Source organism: Rhinoderma darwinii, chromosome 3, assembly GCF_050947455.1.
Source record: "Rhinoderma darwinii isolate aRhiDar2 chromosome 3, aRhiDar2.hap1, whole genome shotgun sequence".
Taxonomy (NCBI): Eukaryota; Metazoa; Chordata; class Amphibia; order Anura; family Rhinodermatidae; genus Rhinoderma; species Rhinoderma darwinii.
The window spans coordinates 387,681,660-387,704,245 of NC_134689.1; the positions used below are offsets into that span (position 1 = coordinate 387,681,660).

Below are 22,586 nucleotides of genomic sequence, written 5' to 3' on the forward strand. Positions count from 1 at the left end.
TCGATGGAGCTGTGTGAGGGTTTGTTTTTTGCGAGACGAGGTATAGATTTTATAGGTACCATTTTTGGATACATGCGATTTTTTGATCACTTTTTATTTCAATTTTTGGAAGACAGTGACCAAAAAAACAGTAATTATGGCAGTGTTTTTGAGGGGTTTTTTTAACGGCGTTCACTGTGCTGGATAAATAACATAATATTTTTATAGTTTAGGTCATTACGGTCGCAGCGATACCAAATATGTATGGCTTTATTATTTTTTTCCATAATAAATGACTTGATAAGGGAAAAAGGGCGATTGTGTTTTGTTTTATTTTATTACTTGAAACTTTTATTGTATGTTTTACAACTTTTATTTTTACTTTTTTTACACATTTTTTTTTACACTTTTTTTTTTAGGCCCAGTAGGGGACTTGAATGTCCAACTGTTTGTTTGATGTTCTAATACATTGCACTACCTATGTAGTGCAATGTATTAGAACTGTCAGTTGTTCACTGACAGCAAGCCGGTCAGGCTCCGCCTCTGGGCGGGGCCTAATCAGCTTACGTAATGGCAGACAGGAGTCCATTGTTAGGGCTCCTGTTGCCATAGTAGCAGTCGCCAGCCTTGCCATTGCGTGGCAAGGCTGCCGATTTGCTACAAACCTCTAGGATACAGCGATAACAATGGATCGCTGCATCGAAGGGGTTAATGCCAGGAATCGGAGCTAGCTCCGGATCCTGGCGATAGATCGGGGTGTCCGCTGTAACATACAGTGGACACCCACTGCTGATGACGCCGGCTCAGCTTCTGAGCCGGAAGCTGAGCCGGCGCCATCTTGCTGATGGTACCGGAAGCCTCCTGGGCCCCGCCGACTACGGAGCATAGGAGGATTCCGTTACTGGCGGACCGGGAGGTAAGTATTAGCCCTCCGATCACCTTTGCAGCCACCGGCAACCCAGCGATCACGTTGCTGGGGTGCCGGTGGCTATAAACTCCTCACATGCTGCGATCTCTATTGAACGCAGCATGTGAGGGGTTAATCGGTCGGATCGGATGCTAGTTCCGGTCCTGGCCGATACCTCAGGGTGACAGCTGTAACATACAGCTGGCACCCGCCGGTGATGGCGCTGGCTCAGCTCCTGAGCCAGCTTCATCTCCATCACGTACAGTTACGTGAAAAGGCGGTAAGACATCAGTTTTAATCACGTAACTGTACGTGATTGGGCGGGAAGGGGCTATGCCAGTACATTACAGTTACAAAATCAAAATCAAAATGATAAATCCCTTTATGGGATTAAAAAAGTTAAATTAATAAAAAAAAATAATAATGTTAAATAAATAAATAAAAAGTAAAAAAAATACACAGAAACACACATTTTTTTTATAATAAATAAGCTTTTTAAAATATAAGTCCCAAAACATGAAATAATATAGACATATTTGGTATCGCCACGACCGTAACAACCTGTACAACAAAAGTATAACATTATTTATGATGATCGGTGTATGGTGTAAAAAAAAAAAAATGAAAACTGCTGCGGAACTGCTTTTTTTTTTCTGCATTTTTGCCAAAATAAAAAATTATAGAAATTAAACGATAATGTATTTGTACCAAAAAAATGGTACCTACATAAAGTACAACTCGTCCCGCAAAAAACAAAGTCTCCTACAACTACGTCGTACAAAAAAATAAAAGAGTTATGAGCGTCGGGATGCAAGAGGGAAATCTAAAAAAATTCTTCTGTCCTCAAGGCCAAAATTGGCCGTGTCCTTAACCCCTTAAGGACACGGCCAATTTTAGCCTTGAGGACAGAGCAATTTTTTTTACATTTCCCTCTTTGCATCCCGACGCTCATAACGCTTTTATTTTTTGTACGACATAGTTGTATGAGACATTGTTTTTTGCGGCACGAGTTGTACTTTATGTACGTACCATTTTTTGGTACAAATACATTATCGTTTAATTTCTATAAATTTTTAATTAGATTAAAATGAAGAAAAAAAGCAGTTGCGCAGCAGTTTTAATATTTTTTTTTTTACACCATACACCGATCATCATAAATAATGGTATACATTTGTTGTACACGTTGTTACGGTCGTGGCGATACCAAATATGTCTATATTATTTCATGTTTTGGGACTTATATTTTAAAAAGTTTATTTATTATAAAAAATGTGTGTTTCTCTGTATTTTTTTGACTTTTTATTTATTTATTTACCATTATTTTTTTTTTACATTCATTTAACTTTTTTTGTTAATCCCATAAAGGGATTTATCATTTTGATTTTTATTTTGTAACTGTGATGTACTGGCATAGATCTATATGCCAGTACATTAGCCTGTTACTGATCGTACACAGGCAGTTGTTAGGACATACCTCAGTATGCCCTAACAACAGGAAATATGTTCAGACAGCCCTGGGGTCCTTCACTGGACCCTGGGCTGTCTGGCCATACGAGTTGTGGGCTTTGATCGCGTCACAGTTATATTCTGTGACGCGATCAATGTGCAGTCCCCTCTCTTTGAACGCCGCGATCAGCTGTCATCGCGGCGTTCAAAGGGTTAACAGCGGAGAGAAGATGTTTCTCTCCTCTCCGCTGTCAGAGCGGGGCCGTGGCTGTGTATTACAGCCGTTGCCCCGCTCTCGATCGCACACACAGAGACGGCAGGGACGGCTGTCACACAGGACGAGTATGCTCGTCCTAATGCGCGAAGTGCTCGCCGCTCAGGACGAGCATACTCGTCCTGTGTCGGCAACCAGTTAAGGGGTTATCATTATTTTTTTTTAAATTAATTTAACTTTTTTAATCCCATAAAGGGATTTATCATTTTGATTTTGATTTTGTAACTGTAATGTACTGGCATAGATCTATATGCCAGTACATTAGCCTGTGCACTGATTGTACACAGGCAGTTATTAGGGCAGACCTCAGTATGCCCTAACAACAGGAAATATGTTCAGACAGCCCTAGTGTCCTTCAATGGACCCTGGGCTGTCTGGCCATACGAGATGTGGGCTTTGATCGCGTCACAGTTATCTTCTGTGACGCGATCAAAGTGCAGTCCCCCCTCTTTCAATGCCGCGATCAGCTGTCATCGTTTCTCTCCTCTCCACTGTCAGAGCGGGGCCGTGGCTGTGTATTACAGCCGTTGCCCCGCTCTCGATTGCGCGCACAGACGGCTGTCACACAGGACGAGAATGCTCGTCCTAATGCGCCAAGTACTCGCCGTTCAAGACGAGCATTCTCGTCCTGTGTCGGCAACCAGTTAAGGACGCAGGCTTGTTTTGGCCTTAAGGCTCAGAGCTCATTTTTCAAATCTGACATATTTCACTTTATGTGTTAATAACGTTGGAATGCTTAAACCTATCCATGCAATTCTGAGATTGTTTTCAAGTGAGACATTGGGCTTTATGTTAGTGGTAAAATTTGGTCGATATATTCAGTGTTTATTTGTGAAAAATAGCAAAATTTTGAGAAATTTTGAAAAAAAAAATTGCATTTTTTTTTATTTAAATGCATCTGCTTGTAAGACAGAGGGTTATACTACCCAAAAAAGTTACTAGTTCGCATTTCCCATATGTCTACTATATGTTGGCATCATTTTTCAAACTTCCTTTTATTTTTCTACGACGTTACAAGACGTAGAACATAACAGCAATTTCTCATATTTTGAATAAAATTTCAAAAGCCTCTTTTTTTAGGTATGAGTTCAGTTCTGAAGTGGCTTTGAGGGGCTTATATATTAGAAACCCCTATCAAACACCCCATTTTAGAAACTAGACCCCTCAAAGTATTCAAAACAGCATTTAGAAAGTTTATTAACCCTTTAGGTGTTTCACAGGAATTTAGAGCAAAGTAGAGGTGACATTTACAAATTAAATTTTTTTGTCAGAAAATCCTTTTTATTCCATTTTTTTCTGTAAAACAGAAGGTTTTACCAGAGAAAATAAACTCAATACTTATTGCCCAGATTCTGCAGTTTTGAGAAATATCCCACATGTGGCCCTAGTGTGGTAAAGGACTGAAGCGCCGGCCTCCGAAGCAATGGAGCACCTAGTGGATTTTGTGGCATCCTTTTTATTAGGCACCATGTCCGGTTTGAAGAGGTCTTGTGGTGCCAAAATAGTGGAAACCCCCCAAAAGTGATCCTATATGGCAAACTACACCCCTCAAGGAACTTATCGAGGGGTATAGTGGGCATTTAGATCCCACAGTTTTTTTGCTGCATTTTGTGGAATTAGGCTGTGCAATTGAAAATCAAATTTTTCTGATAAAAGGTACGAATTTTTAATTTTGACAAGGAATAAAGGAGTGGAGATAAAGAAAAAGAGCACCGCGCCACATAGTGTGAGTAAGCCCAGGAATAGCAGTCAGTCAAAACAAATGAATGCTCACCACAGGACTGTAGATAATTTGCGTTGAAAATGCTGTTGGTAAAAGTGCTGCTGCCGAGATCCCAGCCGGTGAGGCCAGTTGGCCACCGCAAAAGAAACAATAATTGTTATAGGAAAAAAGATGGGAGCCCCTTTTTTCCTATAACAATTATTGTAAGGAATTAAGGAGGGAAAGCACCCCAACATTTGTAAATCAATTTCTCCCGATTACAGCAATACCCCATATGTGGTCATAAACTGCTTGTTAGACAAACGGCAGAGCTCAGAAAGGCAGGAGTGATATTTGGCATGTAGATTTTGCTGGATTGGTTTCTGGGCGCCATGTCACATTTGTAGAGCTTCTGAAAGTGGCGTAGCTATAGGGGTCGCAGCGGTCGCACTTGCGACCGGGCCCCTAAGCCTGGGGGGCCCACGGGCCCCCGTTGCCATACTATGTGCTTCCAAAAAAAATCTTCTGTGCCGTAAAGACGCCACTTCCCGGTTACGGTCACATGGTACACTTAGTGTACCATGTGACCGTGTTGTCACGTGACACGTCTTCCGGACAGTGGAGTGGAAGAGTCGGTGCCGAGGACTCCAGGTGAGCTGCAGTCTGTGTTGTGTTGTGATGCCTTGTAATGTATTGTGCTGTTTGCGGTGGAGAGGAGGGGGGGGGGCGTTAAATCACAGCCCCCCCTCCTCTCTCCACCGCAAACTTCACAATACAACACAATACAGTATAGTTGACATGACTATGAGAGCGGGGCTGCGGCTGTGTAATACAGCCATTGCCCCGCTCCTGAGTCCTGACATGTGCTGCGGCCGGCGCTGCACTAATGATCTGCGGCACTGAAGACAGAACATGGCACCCCCATGTTCTGTCTTAAGTGCCTGAACCGCCGCTCATTAGTGCAGCGCCGGCAGCATCTCCTCATGCTGACCGCGCGCGCACTTACTGTCAGGAGCGGGGCAATGACTGTATTACACAGTCGCAGCCCCGCTATATAACGGCGGAGATCAGAGGAACCTCTCATCTCCGCCGCTATTCTCCTGAATGCTGCAATCAAAGCCGACTGCAGCATTCAGGGGAAAATGAGAAGGGGGGGGGTGTGCCCCTGGATCATGTCACAGGGAATTCCTGTGACGCGATCGAGGGCCATACCATATATGGGCAGACAGCCCTGGGGTCTATTGAAGGACCCCAGGGCTGTCTTACCATATTTCCTGTTAAGGCATACTGAGGTATGTCCTAACAACTGCCTGTGTGCTATCTGTCCACAGGCTAATGTACTGGCACATATCTGATATAGGCCAGTACATTAAAGTTTAAAAATAAAGTAAAAACAAAGTAATGTTAAATAAAAAAAATACACATACGCCTTTTTTACAATAAACATTAAAATAAGTCTCAATACATAAAATATACACATATTGGGTATTGGCGTGGTCGTAATAACCTGCACAACGTTTTTTTTTGCATTATTTGTGATGTGTACGCTGTAAAAAAATAAAATAAACTGCTTTCTATCACTTATTGTGAGGCCCAAGGTGTGATGAATTTAACCTCCATGTGCCTCATATTAATAGTAATTAACCCCATCATGTACCTTACATATTAACCCATTATGACTGAGAAACATGATGGGATTAATTACTATTAATGTGAGACATTCAAAATTCATCATCACACCTCGTGCCTCACATTAGAAAACGAAAGAACTTTTTTTATTACTGTAAACGAAGTATCGGTATCAAAGTCCAAATTTTGGTATCGTGACATCCCTACACTGTGGGTCGCGTCCCCCCGAGGTCCCGGTTCCATTCAATCCTGGAGCAAGGAGCTGGCATCTCCTTTATCCAGCATTCACTGTGCCCTGAGCGGCTCGACGCAGGCTGGCGGGATGTAGCGACATCATCGCGCCTGTCTGCGCTGAGTCACTCATAGCACACACCGGAAGAGGCGAAGGATCCTCCACCCGACGTGGGAACGGGGGTAGGTATTTAATTACTTTTTTTTTTTATTATGCACATATGGGGGCATTATACTGTATGGGGTCTGATATTGCGGGGGCATTATACTGCATGGGGGGCTGATAAGGCATGAGGGCTGATAAGATGGGGGGGCATTATATTGCATGGGGGCTGATATGGGGGAATTATACTGTATGGGGGGCATTATACTGCATGGGGGGCATTATACTGCATGGGGGGCAGATATGGCATGGGGGCTGATAAGATGGGGGCATTATACTGAATGGGGGCTGATATGGGGGAATTATACTGTATGGGGGCTGATATGGGGAGCATTATACCGTATGGGGCTGTTATGGGGAGCATTATACTGTGTGGGGGCATTATACTATGGGGGCTGTTGGGCAAAGCATCTGGGCATAGGCATGCACAGGGGTCTGATGATAATGATGATGGGGGTGTTGTGGAGTGGCAGGGGGGCCCAAGCTGAATTCTTGCACCCGGGCCCATGAGCGTTTAGCTACGCCCCTGGCTTCTGAGGTACCAAAACAGTGGAAACTCCTTAAACATGACCCCATTTTGGAAACTAGACTAGACTTATGGTGTTTGCACAATAAAATACTTTTTATAAAAAATCATTTACTTTTTGTGTTACCATATTCTAAGAGTCAGAAGTTTTTTATTTTTCCATCAATAAAGCCGTGCGAGGACTGTAACGAACTGTAGTTTTGATCATTACCATTTTTCGGTACATGCGACTTTTTGATTTCTTTTTATTCCATTTTTTGCGAGGTGAAGTGACCAAACAATTGTGATTTTGGTTCGGTTTATTATTATTTTCTTTTACGGCGTTCACCGCGCGTGATAAATAACGAAATAATTTTGTAGTTCAGGCCGTTACAGATGCGGCGATACCAATTATGTATAGTTTATTTGTTTATTTTATTTTTTTATTAATAATAAAGGACTGATAAGAGAAAAAGGGGGATTTCTACATTTATTACTTTTAAAAGTTTTTATTTTTTATTTTTACACAACTTTTTTTTAAAAATGTTTTACTGTATTACTTTGTCCCACTAGGGGACTTGAGGGCAGAAGGCCGTGATCGCAATTCTAATACGCTGCACTCCATGCATAGTGCAGTGTATTGGAGCTGTCAGCTACTCACTGACAGCAAGCATAGTGGGTCCTGACTTTGTCGATGGTAGTTTAACCCCTAAGAAGCCGCGATCGCTATTGAACGCGGCTTCTAAGGGGTTAATCAGCGGGGAAACTGTGATCGGTGCCCGCTGAAGGAGCTGCGGCAACTGCTGTACGAGACAGCAGCTGTCACAGCTCCTGTATGTGTCGGGGGGACGGTCGAAATGGCCGTTCCTCCCGTGACGTACTATTAGGTCATGGAGCGCGAACGATACAGTTACAAAGACCTAATAGTACGTCCAGAAGCGGGAAGGGGTTGAGGGTGTGAATTCTGCCCCACATCTTTACATGGGATTTATAATGGCAGTCATATTGGTTGTCACGCAGAAATCCTCACCAGTTTTCAAGATCTCTGCTTGCTGCCAGTATATGCATTCTTGTTTACATCCAAAGGCTGAAATCCTATACATGCTTCTCACCGCTAAGAGTTTGCACCCGTGCTTTAAAGGAACAGTGTCACCCCAAAATTTTTTTTAATATGTTAAAGATGTTAGTGCTTTATTAAAAACTTTTGGATTAATTTGTGTGTTTGTGTGTTACTTTTTCTTATTTTTACACTTTTTCTTCCCTATGGGGGCTGCTATTTTTTTTTCCATTTCTGTATGTGTCGATTAACGACACATACAGACATGGAATACGGCAGATCCAGTCCCATAGGGACTGCGAAAGGGGCCCGTTCCATCCACTATCGTGTACGCCGCTGTGTGGGAACGGCGCATGCGCCGCTCCCACACAGTTCAATTTGAAAGGCGCGCCGTCCGGCGCCATTTTCCTGTAGACCGGAAGTCGCGGCCGGACAGTAAGATTACTACTTCCGGTCGCGGCTTCCGGACTTGTGCACATGGAGCAGCGGCGGCAGACGGAGCGGACGGGCCGGAGGGAGCGGCGGCGGCTGGAGCAGGTAAGTTATTTCTATGTATGTTCGTGTTTCAGTGTGTGTTTACTACTGTATGTAAACCTTCTACACTGTGTGTTAGCTCAAAAAATGGCGACACACAGTGTAGGAGGTTAGACCGTTCAAACCCCTCGTTTCTCCCGGCACTAGCCAGGATAAAGGAGGGGGGGATTCTCAGAGCTCACTAGAGCGAGGGATTTTTACCCAATTTTGCAGCATAAAGCAATGTGGTTGCTTTACCACATGCAATGCTGCAATTTTGGGAATGGCTCCATCTAGTGACCAGTGCTGGGAAATATTATAAATTGAATCCAATTTATAATATTTCCTGACTCGTGAAAAAAAAAAAATAAATTAGAACAATGTTTAATCACCTATACACTAACTGTTTAACTAAAAAAAAAAAAACATGTTTTGCTGGCAACACATTCCCTTTAAATGATGGGTTAGACAATAGGCTTATGGCCATGACACATAAAGATTACTAGGCTCTCTGATAACAATATACAACATAGTCATCCATTGATTTCAATGTTGTTGCTGTCAAACTTTATTTTCTCTGCATCACTGTAGTATACTCCATGGACAAACATATGCAAACACGGCTGCAACTGCAGTCCCTGAGCTCAATGTCTGGGGATTGAATGTTAATAGTTAGAATATTACAGCTCAGGTTTTCCATCTCTATTTCAACAGTATCTGTCACCTCTCCTGACATGTCTGTTTTAGTAAATACTTGTATTCCTCATGAAATAACAATTTTGGAACATATTTTCTGCATTGTGCCGTTCCTCTGTTATTCCTCCTAGAAACTTATGAATAAATGGACAACTGGGTGAAAACATTCCCCATGTCAAAGGGGCGTGTCCTTACACCGTCTCTCTCAGTCAGCACTGATTGGACACTGTCAGTCTGTATAGAGACACACCCCCAACTGGTAACACAATTTATTCATATATTTTTAGGATGAATCACAGAGGAACAATTTAGGGTTCTAAGAAAAATTGGAATACGAATATCTACTAAAACAGACGTGTCAAAAGAGGCGACAGATACTCTTTAAATATTCCTGGAGGAGACACAACACGATTAGTCAATATAAGCAATGGCACTTAGGCCTCAAGCACACAAACGTATTTTTGTCCTCCCGTAAATACTGGCGTAAATACGGGTCCTTGGTCACACGTATTCGACCCGTATTGCACCCGTATTTACGGGCACGTTTTCGCTGCAAAATTACACAGCAGTAATCGGCAGCCCCTTCTCTCTATCAGTGCAGGATAGAGAGAAGGGAAAGCCCTTTCCGCAGAAAAAGTAAAATAAATTCATACTTACCCGGCCGTTGTCTTGGTGACGCATCCCTCTCTTGACATCCAGTCCGACCTCCCTGGATGACGCGGCAGGCCATGTGACCGCTGCTGCCTGTGATTGGGCTGTGATTGGCTGCAGTGGTCACATGGGCTGTAACGTCATCCCAGGAGGCCGGACTAGAGGAAGAAGCAGGGAGTTCGGGGTAAGTATGAACGTCTTTTTTTTTTTTTTTTACAGCTTTATCTATATTGTGATCGGTAGCACTGTCCAGGGTGCTGAAAGAGTTACTGACGATCGTTTAACTCTTTCAGCACCCTGGACAGTGACTATCCACTGACGTCGCCTAGCAACTCTCCCGTAATTACGGGTGCACACACGTAGTCACCCGTAATTACGGGAGCCCCATGGACTTCTATGGGCTGCCCGTGCCGTAATTACGGCCTGAAATAGGACATGTTCTATCTTTTTCAACGGCACAGGCACCTTCCCGTAAGCATACGGGGAGGTACCTGTGGCCAATAGAAGTCCATGGGCCTGTAAAAACGCGCCGTAATTAAGGCCCGTAATTACGGGCGTTTTTACGTTCGTGTGCATGGGGCCTTATACATTGGTAAAGCCAGGACAGAGATCTCTACAATGTCTTGTGACACACAGTCCATAGCTAGCCATTCACTCACCCCAGGGTTGTCCTGATGACGTTGAAGGATGCCCTACCATATGGTGTACCGTCATATGACATATCATACAGTATGATGTCACAATAACAGTGCCAGACTGTAAGTTGGCCTAATACACTTCCATACAGTTGCCTAAACTAGTGATATTTAGTGCTGCCACCACCATAATACACTGCAAAAATAATATACCGTGCAGTGCCTAAGTAGCAAGGCCAGTGTAAACGCCACCATAGAGTGTTCAATAATACCCACCTACAGTGACCACATAACAGCTTCATACATAAAGTAATCTAATAATAGTGCAATACAATGTCTATATAAAACTGCTATACATTTAATATTAAAGAAGTTATCCGGGTTTTTAAAATGGATAGCCTATCCCTAGGATAGGCCATCAATATTAGATTGGTGGGGGTCTGACTGTCAGGACTCCCCGCTAATCAGCTGTTTGGAGGGGCCACGGCACTTGTACGAGCGCTGCAGCCTATTCATTGTTTACATGGATCTCCTTCTCTTCCGTACTTGCATGTGGCGTTACATTTGTAGCGGCTGTTCACGGTATTGCACTACTGTCTTATTCACTTGAATTGTACGAGCGCCGCGTCTTCTTCAAACAGCTGATCGACAGGGGTGCCAAGCGTTGGACCCCCACTGATCTATTATTGATTGTTTATCCTAAGGATAGCCCCTCAATTGAAGCCCGGATAACCCCTTTTAGCTTTTGGGTTGTCTCAAGCCTCAGATGCCCCCCTCAAGAGGGGTGGCTGATGAAACAGGTAGTGCACTCCCAAGACTGACTCGGATTGGCTGAATGCACTTTTTTTGAATTTATTTTTTAAATTAAAGTCCATATATTTCTAATTATTATAAAAGTGTTGAAACCACTGGAAAACTGAAAAAAAAAATACATGGGCCGCCTAGACTTCCCTGTCAAGTATGCTAGAAAAGGTTAAATTCACTGACCATTAAACCAGCCTGTTATAAACACCTCCACCAGTCTTAATTTCCAGTGGATCAGCGCCACTCTCTGGTCATAACTGGTATTAGCAATATAAATTAATATAGAGAATACAGTCATATTTATGGACTTTATTTTATCAGAAAACTTTTCCTTTGCTTTTTGGCATGATGCAAATGAAACATGGATTTTGTTTTTAGCAAGAAATATACAGAACATAAATATGAGTGAGCACATCCATAGATTGTCAGCTCAAATGTGCAAGGCTTGCTCTTCTCAAGTACCTAGTCTGCATTGTTTTTGATTTGTTGCATTACTAATGGTCTTGTGCATTGTTTAGATGTATGTACAGTGCCATGGAAGCTGATGGAGCTATATAAATCAATAGTGATATTGGTTATGATAACATTACATATTATAGCAAGGGTTAGATTATGGCCAATTTCAGCAAAATTTCACAGTTTAAATCTCTATAAAAGTGGAGTAACCACAAATATTCCATATTATATACTCTATTCCTATACATAGCAGTTTTCAACTTTCTGCCGGTTGTCCTTGGAAACAGACAACGGTTTATTCTGCAGCCTGCTGTCAAACATGTGACCTAACAGCTCTTTATTTATCATCTGAGCTCCCAAAATGCATTGCTTACTAGTAACACATTAATAGTATCTATGTCATTACATTGTATTATTTATCTTGTACTGGTAATGAGTTACAGCCTGTGTAAGGGTATGTGCACACACACTAATTACGTCCATAATTGACGGACGTATTTCGGCCTCAAGTACCGGACCGACCACAGTGCAGGGAGCCGGGCTCCTAGCATCATACTTATGTCCGATGCTAGGAGTCCCTGCTACTCCGTGGAACTGCTGTCCCGTACTGAAAACATGATTACAGTACGGGACAGTTGTCCTGCAGAGAGGCAGGGACTCCTAGCGTCGTACATAACTATGATGCTAGGAGCCCGGCTCCCTGCACTGTGTTCGGTCCGGGACTTGCGGCGGAAATACGTCCGTCAATTACGGACGTAATTAGTGTGTGTGCACATACCCTTATAGTGCAGAACTTAGGTCACAATTCAGCTGGTTGTCACTAGAAACAGTCAACATGGTTGTTGACAGGTACATCGCTAACACCTTAGCCGATCTCCTACAATGCAGTGGAATGGTTTGTTTTTATTACATCAGATTATACGGTGCCAGTATGGAATGTTGGGAGATTTCAGCTCTGAAGACTGCAGAATTGTGAATGCAGCTCTGGGCTATAATACATTCTGTAACTCAGAAACGGTACAAATAAGTCATGCAAAGTATTTATAAACTCTTATGTTTAAAAGTGGAAATACCCTTAAAGGCGGCGATTTTGTAGTTCCAATTAGTACAACATGTTACTACTCTAGAAATCTTTGAGGAATGACGGGTTCATTCCTGATTATGCAGTTTTACAATTCAGTATGAATCGTGTTGTATAAACATAACCATACATGTACTAAAGCACAAATTGCTGCATTTCAGAGCTAATACTCCCGGAACATTGGTCTTTATAGTTAATAACACTCCACTACATTGGAATTTGTACACATTTCAGATCTGAATTCGCAATTTAAGTGAAAATATATAGGAGTTTCGGACTATGTTCATCCCCCAACATTAATGGACAAAGTGCTTAGAATAGAAGAACATTACTTGGTAATAAATTATAACGTCAAGCTACCGCTAAATTAAGCCTTCTAATAAATAACTTCTGCAACAGCGCCATCTGCAGGTAACGAATAGGTACTAACACTGAACGGAAAAGCCAAAAGTCCAATCATACCGATTACTTGTTCCGACAATACATTGAAAGTTATTGAGTGTATTTATTCCTTACTATGAAAAAAGTATGCTGGATGTAGATTTTTGTATTTATATAAGGTTTAGGAAAAAGCTAATTGTGTCGGCTAATTAAAGCTTTGTTCACATCTGCGTCAGGACTCTGTTCATGGGTTCCGTCAGAGCTTTCCGTCAGGGGAACACATGGACGGAATCCAAACTGAAACAAAGTTTTCGTTTGTCATCGCTGTGCAAGGGTTCCGTTGGTTTAACGGAATCAATACCGTAGTCGACTGCGCTATTCATTCCATCAAAATGATGGAACACTTACACAACAGGGACAAACAAAAACCATTTGCACCGGATCAGTCTCTGGTGATGGAAACGGAAACCTATGGTTTCCCTTTGTTTCAGTTTGGATTCCGTTCGTGTGTTCCCCTGACAGAAAGCTCAAAGGGAAACCATGAACAGAGTCCCGACGCAGATGTGAACGAAGCCCTAGCAGCTCAGTAAAAAGTAAGTAATTTATCCTCACTCTTTCTCCAAATGTGTAGGACCTGTCTGTTTGCGATCTCACAATGAAGTGTAGGTAATCGTTCGACAAACTTCTGACATGTCATAGAGACATGTCAGAAATTTGGATTGGTGGGGGTCCGAGCACTGAGACCCCCACCAATCGCTAGAACGAAGCAGCTGAAGTGCTTGTGTGAGTGCTCAGCTGCTTCGTTTCTGTTCGGATTTTTAAGGAAAGCCAATGTATCGGAGTACGGGCTCATAGACTTTCTATTGAGTCCGTACACCGATATATTTATTTGCGAAATATCAAAATACGTACTCACAGGTCAGAATCACTGGTTAGGTGCAACCAACACAATGTCGAGGCACCTCCAAGGTATATATACAACATAGCATAACTCCAATAAATCTTAAGCGAAAAAAAGAGGACAAGGAGTCACAGCGCCACAGATAATAGAAATAGATACAAAATTTTATTTAATACAATATCATAACGGAACAAACTATTAAAAACAATAGCGAGGATCTAAAATACACTATAAGTGTGGACCACTCAAAGATATTAATATTACCACGGGTATGCTGTATAGAGCACACAATTGCAACGTATGTGCGCCAGGCAGTAGCCAAAAAACATAGGTCAGTAATATGTCTTCGCAGTGTCTCACCTGTGCTGTAAGAATATATAGTACACATAAGTGAAATACAATGATAAGTAAAGCCCTAATATCAACAGTATGGAACAAAAGAGACACTAAGGGAAAACATCACACCGAACATTGCTACCTAATTAGTTATGCATAGGTCAAAAAGAGGAAATATCCTGGCATGTTCTATAGTGTAAGTCAGAGCCTGCCTGGGATCACAGAGAACTTAGTAAGAAACAGTCTTACCCATGGAGGTGAGAATAAGTTGGTCCACGAAATTTAGCCAAGTGTAATGACGCCCCGACGCGCGTTTCGCTGGTGCAGCTTCTTCAGGAGAAATTCAATACAGAGACATGCAGGACCCGCGGACCCGACGGATACAGGTACAGCGCTAGACACAGCTGCTCTGTATACAGGATACAAAGCAGCTGTACCTCAAAAAGTTCAAATCATTTTTAATACAAACTAATTATAAAGTTGCACCAAACACATTTTTATATATATATATATATATATATATATATATATATATATCGCTTTCGAAGTGTACATAGCCTTTAGTGTACTCTATCCTCAGTTCTTAATCCCCCTTATGTGCACTCCCCTCCCACTCTTAAACTTAGCCTACCTGTCTTAAGTTCCCGCCGTTCAGGAGTCCAAACCCCCTGCTATTCCACTACAAAAGAAAGTATATAAAAAATTTACAACACATAAAATATGTATACATATATATACACTACCGTTCAAAAGTTTAGGGTCACTTATAAATTTCCTTATTTTTGAAAGAAAAGCACAGTTTTTTTCAATGAAGATGACATTAAATTAATCAAAAATACACTTGTTAATGTGCTAAATGACTATTCGAGCTGCAAATGTCTGGTTTTTAATGCAATATCTACATAGGTGTATAGAGGCCCATTTCCAGCAACCATCACTCCAGTGTTCTAATGGTACATTGTGTTTGCTAACTGTGTTAGAAGGCTAATGGATGATTAGAAAACACTTGAAAACCCTTGTGCAATTATGTTAGCACCGCTGAAAACAGTTTTGCTGTTTAGAGGAGCTATAAAACTGACCATCCTTTGAGCTAGTTGAGAATCTGGAGCATTACATTTGTGGGTTCGATTAAACTCTCAAAATGGCTAGAAAAAGAGAGCTTTCATGTGAAACTCGACAGTCTATTCTTGTTCTTAGAAATGAAGGCTATTCCATGCGAGAAATTGCCAAGAAACTGAAGATTTCCTACAACGGTGTGTACTACTCCCTTCAGAGGACAGCACAAACAGGCTCTAACCAGAGTAGAAAGAGAAGTGGGAGGCCCCGCTGCACAACTGAGCAACAAGACAAGTACATTAGAGTCTCTAGTTTGAGAAATAGACGCCTCACAGGTCCTCAACTGGCAGCTTCATTAAATAGTACCCGCAAAATGCCAGTGTCAACGCCTACAGTGAAGAGGCGACTCCGGGATGCTGGCCTTCAGGGCAGAGTGGCAAAGAAAAAGCCATATCTGAGACTGGCTAATAAAAGGAAAAGATTAATATGGGCAAAAGCACACAGACATTGGACAGAGGAAGATTGGAAAAAAGTGTTATGGACAGACAAATCGAAGTTTGAGGTGTTTGGATCACACAGAAGAACATTTGTGAGATGCAGAACAACTGAAAAGATGCTGGAAGAGTGCCTGACGCCATCTGTCAAGCATGGTGGAGGTCATGTGATGGTCTGGGGTTGCTTTTGTGCTGGTAAAGTGGGAGATTTGTACAAGGTAAAAGGGATTTTGAATAAGGAAGGCTATCACTCCATTTTGCAACGCCATGCCATACCCTGTGGACAGCGCTTGATTGGAGCCAATTTTATCCTACAACAGGACAATGACCCAAAGCACACCTCCAAATTATGCAAGAACTATTTAGGGAAGAAGCCGGCAGCTGGTATTCTATCTGTAATGGAGTGGCCAGCGCAGTCACCAGATCTCAACCCCATAGAGCTGTTGTGGGAGCAGCTTGACCGTATGGTACGCAAGAAGTGCCCATCAAGCCAATCCAACTTGTGGGAGGGGCTTCTGGAAGCATGGGGTGACATTTCTCCCGATTACCTCAGCAAATTAACAGCTAGAATGCCAAAGGTCTGCAATGCTGTAATTGCTGCAAATGGAGCATTCCAAGACGAAAGCAAAGTTTGAAGGAGAAAATTATTATTTCAAATAAAAATCATTATTTCTAACCTTGTCAATGTCTTGACTATATTTTCTAGTCATTTTGCAACTCATTTGATAAATATAAGTGTGAGTTTTCATGGAAAACACAAAATTGTCTGGGTGACCCCAAACTTTTGAACGGTAGTGTATATATATATATATATATATATATATATATGTATATATATATATATATATATATATATATATATATATATACAACATTTTGCAAATTATATATAAAATCTAGAACTCATCCTGCAAAAAAACAAGACCTCACATTGCCATATTCATGAGAAATGTAAAAAGTTATGTCCAACCAAATGCATAAGTTTAAGGGTTAATATGCACAAAAGGGACCTGAATTATAGGCCATCTATTTTGACAGGAGACACAAATTCAACATCTACAATAAAAAAAAAGTGACACTTTCGGGATATTTTTCCAATTTTAATGTGACGATTTATTACAAAAAAAAAATCATAATCAAAGGTACGGTGTAATATTGATAAAAAATGTTGAAAAAAAACTACCGTTGCTAATTAGCATGACCATACATACTATGTAGCATATTGATTTTCACAGCATACCCTGGCCCTTATGTTCACCATTGAGGTTGTTAATGATGTTGTACTATTCCACCGGGAAGAAGTCTTGTAATTTAACAATCTTTCCTTGGCAGTCCGGCTGAGTATTATGAAGTTTATGGTTGAGTCACACCTAATCAAATCTCAGCTAAAAGATACAACATTTACAAAAAGAACCCTCAATAGCCATTCACTGCACATATAAATTGTCAGACAGGATCCCAAAAAACAATAAAAATCCAAAAGGTCAAACTGTGGAAAATATAAAAAATGGAAGTAGCTAAAACAGACAAAAACAGTAATCATGTGGAAATTGTCGTATATTGGATAGCGCAAGCAGTAAGGGAATGTGTTTAATGGTTTCGATTTGGCTCTATAGGTGACCCTAGGCCTGTTACACAGTGATTAGCGTTGCTTTCTTGCATGGGACTGACTATAACCAGGCGACTATTTGCATAGTGTTTGTTCTCTTTGAGTTCACATGGGCTTCTTCCGAACACTAAAATTAATTACACATAACTCCAATTACTTACAGTGGAATTACTACGGCAATACTAAACTAATCCCATAAATCAGAAAAGCCAAACCCAAATTTATAATAAATCAGCTTTTTGCGGGGCAGAACCAGGAGTTATTCTCAGCAAGTGTGCAACAGGATCCCCGGGGCAAAAACGGGAAAGCAAAATGGCCCAGGGTACTGTAAACTTACTTTGCTAGCTTTTTACATGCATTACATCACACAGTGGTTTAAGTGTAGGACAGGAAAGTGCACCTATTATTTAAAGGGAGCCTGTCACATTGAAAATCTGCGCACAGCATGTTATAGAGCAGGGGGAGCCGAGCAGATTAATATATATTTTTGTGGGAATAGATTTCGTTATAACTTGTAATTTATTGATTTAAACCTCTTTCATTCTGAGTTTTGGAGTCCAGTGGGCGGTCATACTCCATGATTGACAGCTATCTTTGTATGCATATTTATACAGGAAAGGCTGCCAATCGCTCTCTGGACTCCTAAGCCCAGTATGAGCAGAGGTTTATAGAGGATCTTTCACAATACCAACTGCATACATTATTAAATAGATCTCTTAGACCTGATGAAGCTGGTGTACTTACTTTGAAAATCCATGTAAGAATCGCTGTATCAGCCTTTTTTCAAAGTTTTCCTGTCTGATATTAAAATAAGCATTTTATGAGACCAAGTATATGCATGGAGTAATCTCCTTCCCCTCCCACTGAGTGCTGACAAGCTCCTATTATTTCTCACCCCCCAACCCACGGCATGATGCTGAAATCTCACACATGCTCAGTACAAGCTGCAGTTTTCCTGGTTCTGCAGTGAAAGAAAGCAGTAGATGGAGTTAGAAGCTGTAATTCCATACTAAAACTGCTGCTGGAAGACAGACTTTCACTGCAGAGCCAGAGGAACTACAGCTGGCAATGAGCATGTGCGGGAAATCAAAATGGTGCTGGGGAGGAGGGACACTGATAGGCGCTTGTTAGTTCTAGGTAGGAGTAGATTGAGATTCCATTATGCATATACTTGGTGTCATAAAATTCTTTGAGAAAGGATTATACAGCCATTCTTACACACATTTTTAAAGTAAGAGCACCAGTTTCATCAGGTCTAAGAGATCTATTTAATAGGGAAGGAAGGATGGTAGGATCCAGCGCTGGGTGGCGTTTAAAATGGAAAGGATTTCCAAGTTTATTGTGATCGCTTAAAATGAAGTCCAGTTCTGTGATGTCCCAGGTGTGTGAGAAGTGAAGGGATGGTGTCCTCTAGGCCTACGCGTTTCGGACGACTGCCGCGTCCTTAAACTTGGCTGTGGTAAATTTTCAAATGAGCGCGCTGTCAGTTTTATACAGCTGATTTTTGGCTTTAATTGCGTGTCATGATCATATGTGTGTTGGAACGCAAATGCCGGAAATAGGTGTCAGATGAATCCGGTATGTTTGATGCTTATTGAATGTGCAATGGTATGAAAGATTCATTTAAACATGTATTCTGTGTGTCAGATAAAAAGGTTTTAACCTGATGTATTGATAGATGGTATGAAAAAATCTGTTTGTTTGTTACTTAGTTGATTTGTATTGTTGTTGCGTTCCAGACCCCACTTTGAGATACGAGGTTAGAGAAGAGGGTCGATTCCATAGAGTCTCCAGTTTTCATGTGAAATTTATTGCCGGTCTGACTCTGGTCATCTATTGCTACAGGTAAGTTATTATATGAAACATTGATTGTGTATTAAATTGTAATTGTGAATATAGCAAATGTTGTAATGACTTGTAAATGTTGTCATAAATGTGTTCATCTCCATTTATTTCACCTATGGCATTTGTTTCTTGTATTTATATTGGTTTTATTTTTTGTTTATTATTTATTTATGTTTTATATTTGGTGTTTATATTTTATGACACGTATATAATAGCTGATAATGTCATTTCTGATGACGGGGCGCTTATTGAAATTCGGCGAGGATGAAGTGATGGGCGTGTGAATGGGACCAACAACTGATTATTGGGGTAGGGAAACGTACATTGTTAGTAAACAAGGGCTGGGTGATGTGAGGATATTATGTACATGACAAATAGCAAATGTTATGTATGTACATATGGGAAATAGTGAATGATAAAATATTGGACTGTAGACCTTGGAGAACAGATCAAGTTTAACCTAGTATAGGTTATGCGTTGTATGGCACTTATATTGGATTGAGATACTATTTTGGATATGGAATTAATAGAGATACATTAATTCTTTTTTCACATTAAGGCCTTCTGGGTATCTTGTATTTAACCTATAAATCCAATAAGCCTCCCTCAAGTGAGTTTTATGTCTGATGTCACCACCTCGTTTGTGAGGATGAACCTTTTCTATAGCATAGCAACGAAGGGTATTGATGGTTCTGTTATGTTGGGAAATGAAATGCCTAGATGCATTGGATATGTTAAGAATGTTAGCATTTCTTATATAGCTTAAGTGTTCTAAAATTCTTGTCTTAAATTTGCGATTTGTGCAGCCTACATATTTTAAGTGACATTCCGTACATTCTATTAGGTAGATAACTGACTCAGAATTGCAGTTGATGTAGTTCTGAATGTTGAATGTTTCTGTTTGCGTGGAATTACAGAATTTTTTAGTTGGGTAGGCATGCAAGCAAACTTTGCAAGGGTGCTGGCCACATCTATAGAAACCTTTGGTTTCCAACCATGTTGTATTTTTATTCTCATTAGATGTGAATTGGGATGGAGACAGAGTATTGCCTAGGCAAGGGGCTTTTCTTGCTACTATTCTGCATCCTCCAGCTAGAATTGTGCGCAAGGTGTCATCTTCCATAAGAATGGGTAAGTAGTTGGTGACTAAATTTTAGTTTCAGCTCGACCGAACCAGACTCTGCGGATGGCGTATCAGAAGATGATAACACCACAATTCATCCTCATACTAACTACAGATCAGAAAAATCTCCACATTTTTCAAAAAACGGGGAAGGAGGGGCGGTAGGAAACACAAGTCGTTCAAATCAAGAACAAAACCGCCGCCTCCGTCCGAGGAAATACCAACAATACCGATAACAAACGTCACCAATTTATCCTCCACCTCGTTAACTCCAGAACAAAATGAAGTGTTAACATTAGGCCTAAATTTCGCTCCTAAAAAAAACTTCAACCTCTTCAACACAATACTGGACATAAACAAATTTATCCGCAATTTGACCATCAAAAAACACTTTTCTCAATACAAAACAAGTCCAGATAATACTCCCCCAGAGATACCATCGACAATTACACCTGCTGAAGAGACAAGACCAAAAACAACTATAGCGTCCATACCAGCTGAATTTACATTTCAAGAACTCTCTACCTTAGTATGCTTAGACCACCTACGAAGCGAAACTCCCAATCAAACAATCACGACAGCTCACAACTTCTTAACATCAAATCCTACTTATTATCCTACCAGCTCACGTACGGATTCAATGGATCGATTCCAAACTGTCATGGAAAAAGAACTACACAAACTGGCTGACAGCCTGAAAAAACAACGTCCCAAAACGAATATGTCAACCAAACTCAATCAAGCAGTTAAATCATTACACGACAACAAAGAATTTACCATAAAAATGTCTGATAAAGGAGGTAACGTCACGGTGATAAATAAAAAAGATTATGAACAATCTATCATTAACATGTTATCTGACGAAACCACCTATAAAATTTTGGCCAAGAATCCGATTGAGATAATTAAACATCAGATGAAAAAATTACTTGAAGATGGACAACAAGGAGGTTTCATTACCGAGAAACAAAAAGAATTCATTTACATTGAACAACCGATTACCCCGATAATTCATGCACTCCCAAAAATCCATAAACAAACAATTCCTCCACCAATGAGACCTATTGTCTCTGGCATTGGATCAATCCTTGAAAGGCTGTCGGAATGGCTAGATACACTATTACAGCCATTAGTACAAAACACACCTGGATTTCTAAAAGATACCAAACATGTTCTCAACCTACTGCACAACAAAAGCTGGGAAAAGAATTTTACTTGGCTAACATGTGATGTTGTATCGTTATACACATCAATTCCACATGATATAGCCTATACTGCCCTTGACTACCATCTCTCAAAATACAGTACATACGAAAAAAAATTCCAAACTTACATTTTAGAAGTACTAATGTTTTTGCTAACTAATAATTATTTTCAATTTGATAAAACATATTATCTACAACTCAAAGGTGTGTCAATGGGGGCTAAATTTTCCCCTTCGGTAGCCAACCTTGTGATGTCATGGTGGGAACAACACTATATCTTTTCCTCCAATAATATACATAGCAATAGCATAGAATGGTACGGCAGATATATCGATGACATTTTGATTATCTGGAAAGGCAATATTAATACCATCCCTGAATTTGTAGAATATCTCAACAACAACAAGTGCAACCTCAAATTCACCTACTACCATGACACCATGCATATCATTTTCTTGGATTTGGAATTAGAAGGTGAAGTAGGCCACACAATATCCACCAAAACTCATCGAAAACCTACAGCTACAAATAACATACTACATGCGGAAAGTGATCATACAAGACATACCATCAAAGCCATACCTCTGGGTGAAATGCATCGTGCAAAAAGAAACTGCACATCCCAAAAACAATTCGAGATAGAGCAAAAACAAATAAATACCAGACTTCAAGAAAGAGGCTACCCAAAATGGTCACTGAGCAGAGCCCGCAACATTATGACCAAGAAACCCAGAAGTCAACTACTCGGTTTCCACAACGAAAATACTAATAAAACGCATGAATCCCAATCTGCGGCTTACCAACCTACACTGATTCTACAACAAAGTAATCAATTTACGAAAATAAAAAATTTAGTCACCAACTACTTACCCATTCTTATGGAAGATGACACCTTGCGCACAATTCT

At 40.8% G+C, this 22,586-nt stretch overlaps 1 long non-coding RNA gene across 1 annotated transcript in view; it reads left to right on the forward strand.

Annotated features, from left to right (window-relative positions):
- LOC142748337 (uncharacterized) overlaps nt 1–19,345 on the forward strand; it is a 38,176-nt gene extending 18,831 nt beyond the window's left edge. Inside the window, exon 3 of the long non-coding RNA XR_012882234.1 lies at nt 19,246–19,345. This is a non-coding gene — a long non-coding RNA (uncharacterized LOC142748337). The remainder of the gene's footprint in view (nt 1–19,245) is intronic.
- The last annotated feature ends 3,241 nt before the right edge of the window (nt 19,346–22,586 follow it).